The following is a 7,469-nucleotide window of genomic DNA, read 5'->3' on the forward strand; positions in this document are numbered from 1 at the left end:
CCACTCCTGTGTCACACACCCCTCCTCCATCCTTTGTCAACCCCCCACCCGGTGTCAGACACCCCCTCCTCCACTCCTGTGCCACATCCCCTTCCACTCCTGTGTCACATCCCCTTCCACTCCTGTGTCACACACACACCCCCTCCACCCCTGTGCCACACCCCCCACCCCTGTGTCACACACACCCTCCTTCACTCCCGTGTCACACCTGCCCACGCCTGTGTCACACACACACCCCCTCCTCCCCTCCTATGTCACCCCCTGACTCCTGCCTCACCCCCCACTCCTGTGTCACATGCCCCTCCTCCCCTCCTGTGTCACCCCCTGTCTCCTGCCTCACCCGCCCACGCCTGTGTCACACGCCCCCTCCTCCACTCCCGTGCCACACCCGCCCACGCCTGTGTCACACGCCCCCTCCTCCACTCCCGTGTCACACCCGCCCACGCCTGTGTCACACGCCCCCTCCTCCACTCCCGTGTCACACCCGCCCACGCCTGTGTCACACGCCCCCTCCTCCACTCCCGTGCCACACCCGCCCACGCCTGTTCACCCCCCCCCCCCCCCCCCCCCCCTCCCCACTCCCGTCCCCCCCACGCGTGTGTCACACACCCCCTCCTCCACTCCCGTGTCACACAGTCCCTGCCTCTGCTCAGTGGTCCCTCCGACCCTTTCTTCCCCTCCGGGGTCCCTGACGTCTGTGTCCCGCAGGCCGCCCCCACTCCCGCGTCACAGTGACCCCCTCTCCGCTCAGGTCGCACTGGGCCCTTGCACGCGTTTGTTTACGCTGAGGCCCTTTCTCACTGATCGTCACCATGAGCACGTTCCTTTCTTGTGTCGCTCTCGGTTCCCTCATGTGACACACCCAGTCCCTTCCGCAGCCATCGCCTCCCCTGCTCGTGTGCTGTGTGGCGTCTCCCCTTTACTGAAACCCCGTGTCCCCTCTCAGCTGGGTCAGGCGCGGTCATTCGCACGCTCACGGAGCACTGAGAGGTCCCTCCTGAGCATGTGTCACCTGGTGACCCCTCACGCACATGCTGTGCCATGTCCTCTGTCAGGTTTCAAGCTGTGTCCCTCTCCCACCTTGGCCACACCCCCACTCAAGTGGCACAGAGCGTCCCCACACCCACACAGCGTTGCGAGCCCCTCCCCCCCCCCAGTGTCACCCTGAGCACTCCCTGCTCCTGTGTCACCCTGCGCCCCTACCCTGGTCGTGCGAAACGGAGCCTCCCCCACTCACGTATCCTTTGGGGTCTCTGCCCAGCCTCGCGTCACACAGAGTCACTCCTTTACCCCGTGTCGGCTCGAACTCTGTCCTCTGCTGTGTCCCCCCGAGCCTCTCTCTCTCTATTTTGCGTCCCCTGAAACCCTCCCCACCCCACGCCACACGCAGCGCCCTGCTCGTTTGTCACCGCGAGCTCCTCCCCCACACGAGTCCCACGAGTCCCTTCCCCACTCACGGGTCACATGGAGCCCCTCTTCACCCATGTGTCACCGCGAGTCCCCCAGCTCATGTGTCACACCAGGTCCCTCCCCACCTGTGTGTCAAACCGAGCTTCTCCTTCATTCGTGATCACACTGGCCTCCCCCCAGCGTGTGTCACAGGGATTCCCCCAGTCATGTCACACTGAACCCCTTCCTGAGCCGGGCCACCCTGAACGTTCCCCTTTCCTGTGTCACATGGAGCCCCTCCACGGCATGTGTCACTTCAGCCTCCACGCTCACTGTCACAGTGAGCCATTCCTCCACTACTGAGTCCCCCTGACCCTTTCCCACTCATGGGACGCTGATGGCTCCCTGCCTCAGGGGTCCTCCCACCCATGAGTCACCTGGGCCCCTTCTACCCACGTGACAGTAGAGCTGATTCAACACACGTGTCACAGGGACTCCCCCACTTGAATGCACCCCCAAGTACCTCCCTCCTGGACGCCACCCTCAGCCCCTGCCTCCCCTACGTGTCACCCTGACCCCTGCCTCCCCCGCGTGTCACCCTGACCCCTGCCTCCCCCACATGTCACCCTGACCCCTGCCTCCCCCACGTGTCACCCTGACCCTGCCTCCCCCGCGTGTCACCTGAGCCCCTGCCTACCTCATGTGTCACCCTGACCCCTGCCTCCCTCACGTGTCACCTGAGCCCCTGCCTCCCTCACGTGTCACCTGAGCCCCTCCTTCACTCATGCGTCACCCTGAGCCCCTCCCCTTTCATGTGTCACCCTGAGCTCCTCTATCATTCAGGTGTCGCCCTAAACCCTCCTTCACTCAGGTGTCACCCTAAGCCCATTCTTCACTGGCATGTCCCCTTGAGCCCCTCCCCCTTTCACGTGTCACCCAAAACCCTCCTTCACGGAAGTGTCGCCCGGAGCCCCCCCCCTGTCATTCACCAAGCCGAGCCCTTCATCCCCTCACGTCTCTCCCTGGGCTCCTCCTTCCATCAAGTGTCACCCTGAGCATCTGGTTCCCTCGGGTGTCAGCCTGAGCCCCTGCTCCACTCAAGCGTCCCTCCGACCCCTCCCCCAGACTGTCTCACCCCGAGCCCCTCCCACTTTCATGTGTCACCTGGAGCCCTTCCTTCCCCCACGTGTCACCCTGAACCCTCCCTTGCTCAGGCGTCACCCTGAGCCCCTCCTTCACGCGGGCGGACCCCCTGCCCCTGCCCGTCCTGTCTCCCCTGAGCACCTCCCCTTTCACGTAGCAGCCTGAACCCCCCTTGGCTCACGTGTCACCCTCAGTCCTCCCCTTCATGTGTCACCCCGAGCACTGTCTTGTTCCTGTGTCCCTCTGCCCCCTCTTCATCCTGGGTGTGACCGCGTCCCTTCTTCACACCTGTGTCCGTCCGACTGCCCCCATTCTGTGTCTCCCCTGTCACACGGAGCCCCTCTTCCCCCTGTGCCTGTTGAGCCCCCTCCCCCTCGTGTGTCACCTGGAGGCCCCCCCGCCACTGCTCCATTATAAAGGGTTCCTCCTACAGATGGCTCTCATGGAGCCCCTTCCGCAGTCACATGTCCCACCAAGGCCGCCTTTCTGGGTGACACTCACTGGGGGTGGACAGCTTCGCTCAGGAGGCGACACGCCGCCACCCAAGTCTAGACGATGCTTTTCTTCGTCGCGTCCACCTGCTGCCACCCCCAGCCCCTCCCCCACGGCCCTGGATGCAGGCGGGGTGTCCTCCACTTACCACCGCTACCTCCGCAGCCTCCCAGGGGCTCCCTCTTCTTCCTGGAGGGAAGGCCTGGGGCTGGGCTGTCTGTGGCCGCCTCATCGGAGGGGAGGTTACGGCCTGTGGGACACTCCCCGGGGGTGGGCCCAGGGTTACCCTCTGCCTGGGCGGCCAGGAGAAGACAGGCCCGAGGCAGAGCCAGGCCTGCCCTGGGGCTTGTCCCCCGATGGGGCAGTGGCTGTGCTCCTGGGGGGACCCCAGGACAGAAAGGCAGCCTTGTTGGGAGCGGTCCCTTTGTTCCCAGGACTTGGGGGTGGGGCCCTGATGAGCAGGCTGACCCTTGGCCCCTGCCCCTGGAGGAGAGTCTCCTTGAGGGGCCTTAGCCTCTGCCCAGGACTCTCTCGTGACCAGGAGGCTGAGGCCCCTCACAGGCGGCTGCTTGCTCTCCTCAAACCGGCTCAGATGCTCTTCCCGGCTGGTTGCTCCCTCTGGGCCCCGCCTCTCGCAGTTGGATGCTGTCAGCGCTCAGCCTCCGCCTTCTCCTGGTCCAAGCTGGGTGCCCGAGGGCGCTGGGCCAGCGCCCTGGGGCCCTGACTGCTGACTTTGGCGTGCCCACTAACCCGGTTCCCGGGCATGGTGAGAGATGGTGGGGGCGAGCCCCTGTGCCACTGGCACCATCAGCCTCTGAACCGGCCCTGGCAGCCAGCCTGGGTGCCCACGTGGGGCTCAGGGTGGCAGAGGCCTGAATGTGTCAGATGAGACAGGCACAGCCCCCCCCCCACTTTCTTCCTCCCTGCCTCCTTCCTCTTCGCCCTGCTCCCCGGGCCTCCCCCCACCCCGCCCCCTTCCCCTCGCAGCCTCAGGAGGCCCTGGGCAGGCGTTCAGGAGGTCCTGCGTGACCAGGGGCAGCCTGAGCAGGACCGCGGGGCGCTCCAAGGAGTGGTGGGTGTTCGGCGTGTGACTGGGGAGCCCAGGGTCTTTCCATCAGGAAAGGCTTGATGTTAGCCAAGGAGAGAGCCTTTCTCTCGCTCAGGGACACCCTCGGATGGTGCGGCGACAGGGGCCGGGGGGTTGGGCTGTTTGTAGCTTTCCCCCGGTTTCCTTTGGGGACAGGCTGGCGCTGCCCTGTTGGGCAGGGAAGGGTCTCCAGTCTTCTACTAGCAAAGCTTCTCCCACACCCCTGAACCCCAGGGCCTGTGTCGGGGGCCCCTCAGTGGCTGAGGGGTGGGCAAAGCCGGACCCGAGTGGCGAGTAGCTGTCAGTAGCCCGGAGAGTTACGTGTCCCTGAAATGGCCTCGTGTAGAGCGGGGTTGGGGGTGGCTGGGGAGTCTGGGCAGAGGCGCCCCTGTAACCTGCCTCTCACCTTTGGAGAGGCGCCAGGGATGTCCTAACGCAGCAGGTGGTTCAGTACTAATGTTCTTTTATTTTCTTTCAGGAGAAAAAAGGTTTGTATTATGCTTTTTAAACTCCTTTTTTTTTTAGGAGGAGGGGACGCTGTCACCCAATATTTTTGCCTTGTCCCAAGTTGTCCTTGGCTTGGGGGCAGCCTCTCTTCTCTCTGAATAGAACCCCTCTGGCTGGGTTGGAGGGAGGGACCCAGTGAGGCTGGGACGCCGCTGTCTGCTGTGTCCAGACTGTGCCGAGGCTTTTGTGCCGGCAGCCCCGCTGGTCTGCGTGTGCGTGCGCCTGGGTGTCACCGTGAGGAAGCATGTGTCCCTTAGTGGGTGTCTGGGCTCCCCGCTGGGGGGCAGGGCTGGTCGTTTGGTGACAAATTCTGTTCGACCTTAGCAGAGAGGTGATCCTCTGGCTTTTCCACCTGCATAGGCCTGGCTGGAGAGAGTGGCGCTCCGGGCAGGTCCTGGGCGGTGGGGACACCAGGGTACTGGTCTGTCCTCAGTCGCCCAGGCAGCCCCTCCCAAGCAAGCCGTAGGTTTGCCCGGGAGGTTCAGCCCCTGGGATTCCCCAGGGGCCTGAGCTGGGAGTGACCTCCGACCACCACCCAGGCTCTGCCCTCAGGGGGCTTACGCCAAAGGATTCGGGAGCCCCCAGAAGGGTGTCACCTGGAACAGAGGGGGTTTTAGGAATCAGAGGCCCTTAGAGATTGTCTCGTTGGCCCTGAAACCCGCCCCCCTCAATTGATGATGGGAAAACCGGCCTGAAGATGGACAGCTGCTGGCCAGGGTGACCAAGCTGGAGGCATGGCCACTAAGGAGGACTTGGTTCTTTGAGTGGCAGCCCTGACCTTGCCCATGGCTTTTTGGGGACTGCTGCCTGGGGGGGACAGACAGACAGATGTGTACCTTTGGGTCCTGGGATCTCAGTGAAGATGGCTGTTTGTGGGGGTCGTTCCTAGGTCCTGGGACCCAGACGTGCAGGGTGGGTGTGGCGGGGTAGGGGGTTCCGGGGTGAGAGGGCAGAGGTCACCAGGGAGGACCCCAGTCCTGGCTGTGCTCCTGACTCCTCTTGGCTGCCCTCAAGTCACCTGCCCTCTTTGGGCCCTCAGTAAGCAGCATAAAATCTGCTCAGGGGTGGCCGCGGAGGGCAAGGACTCTGCGTTACGGCTGTGCTGGGACGTCCCTCATGACCCCGGATTCCCCAGCAGCTCCGATGAGTCCCAGCAACAGATGGGGTGACTATGGCCGGGGGGTGGGGGGCAGCCGTCAGCAGTGGGCCAGGTGGGGGTGAGGAGAGCCCTGAGCCCCTGGCTTTGAACCTGGGATCCTGACCATGATCTCTGGGTGCTGCCACTGGGGGTAGATGCCTCCCACAGGTGGGTGGGAGGCCGGGCGGGCGGCGGCTGGAACCTCCTGGGGGCCAGTAAGGCTACAGGGCGTGGGGTCAGGTGGGGCCCGAGAGCGCACAGAGTTCTGGGGTCCACCCAGGACATGGCTTTCCTTAGGGGTGGGGGAGCAGGGGGGGTGGGAGGTCAGGTCCCTGCAGAGCCCCTGACCTTTGAACCTGAGATCTGCTGGGTGATCTCACGGTGCCGCCGTCAGGGGCAGAGTCCGTGCCGACAGGACAGACGGGGGTCCACGACGTGCTCGTACCTCCCTGTGGGACCCTGCCCCCAGCTGAGGCTCCGTGTCCCCTGCGAGGAGTGGTGCCAGTGTGGCAAGCGGGGCAGGTGTGCTCTGGGAGGTCTGGGGCCCTTGCTGGGTGGGTGGGTGGGTGGGCCCGTGGGTGGGTGGGCCCCCAGGCCGGAGAGAGGGGTTCGGGTCAGTGTGTGCTGGGCTGTGGGACGAGGGAGCCCTGAGTGAGTGGGCGCCCCCCCATGTCTGCATGCCTCGCACCCCCGACCCCTTCCCTGGTAGTGACCCCTGGAGCAGCCATTTAGCCACTCCCAGGGCAGCGTGACCTTAGCCTTCTCCACGAGGGGTGGCGGGCAGTGGAGGTGGGGGGGCATTGTTTGGAACCGAGGTCCCTTGGTTCCCAGACCCTCTGAGTTAGGGGGGCAGAGTCCAGCCTGCCCACCCTTCCTTTCTCATGGGGGAGGATTTGGGACTTGGATTTTTGGGGTCCCCACTCGGGACCCTCAGGAAGAGGCAGCTCCCAGTGTCCCCCCGCCTCCCTAGATTGTGTGGCAGGTGCCTGGTGGCCTGTTTTGGGGGAGAGCCCAGTCTCCTCCCGCCCTGCACCCCCTATCCTGCCTTCCTCTCCTCCACCCCACCCCGCCTGCCCCCACCCTCCCAAAACAAACCACCAAGTCAGACAGCCTTTTATTCTGCTTTATTGTGGGGGTGGGAGAAGGGGGGGTCTCCTCCTGTGGCAGAGAGCGGTGGTCTGGGAGCAGTACTCTCAGCTACTGGGCACAGCCTGCTGGCTTCTCGGGCCTTCCTCAGTCTCTCTGGGAGCCCCCTCCCCTTGTCTCGGGCCTCTGGGCCCCTGTGCTGTCAGTGTTGGAGGCGGGAGGGAGTCCCTGGGGCGAGGTCACCCGCTCCCTGTCCTGGGAGTCACAGGGACTCTGGGAACACGAGTCCGGTAAGTACTGGCACATTGGGACCTTCTGTGGAGCAGCACCGTCCAGGTAGGAGCCAGAATGCAGGCTCAGGCAGTCAATGTCCAAGGCCGGGGCCAGGCCGGGGCGGGGTGGGGGGGGGCAGCCCTTGCGGGGAGGCGGGGCGGGGCGGGGGAGGCACCACAGCACATCACAGGACGAGGGGGGCGGGAGCGGGGGGGCCCAGGGGCGCAGGAGCACCGGTGGTGGAGGTAGAAGAAGTCGGTGGAGCCCCCGAGGTCCGTATCCCAGGGTGGCTCAAGGCGGCCACTTGTCGCGCCGGGGGTGGGTGGGTGGGGGGGTGGGAGGGTCTCTGGCGTC

This window comes from Sus scrofa, chromosome 7 (genome assembly GCF_000003025.6).
Source record: "Sus scrofa isolate TJ Tabasco breed Duroc chromosome 7, Sscrofa11.1, whole genome shotgun sequence".
NCBI classification, from domain to species: domain Eukaryota; kingdom Metazoa; phylum Chordata; class Mammalia; order Artiodactyla; family Suidae; genus Sus; species Sus scrofa.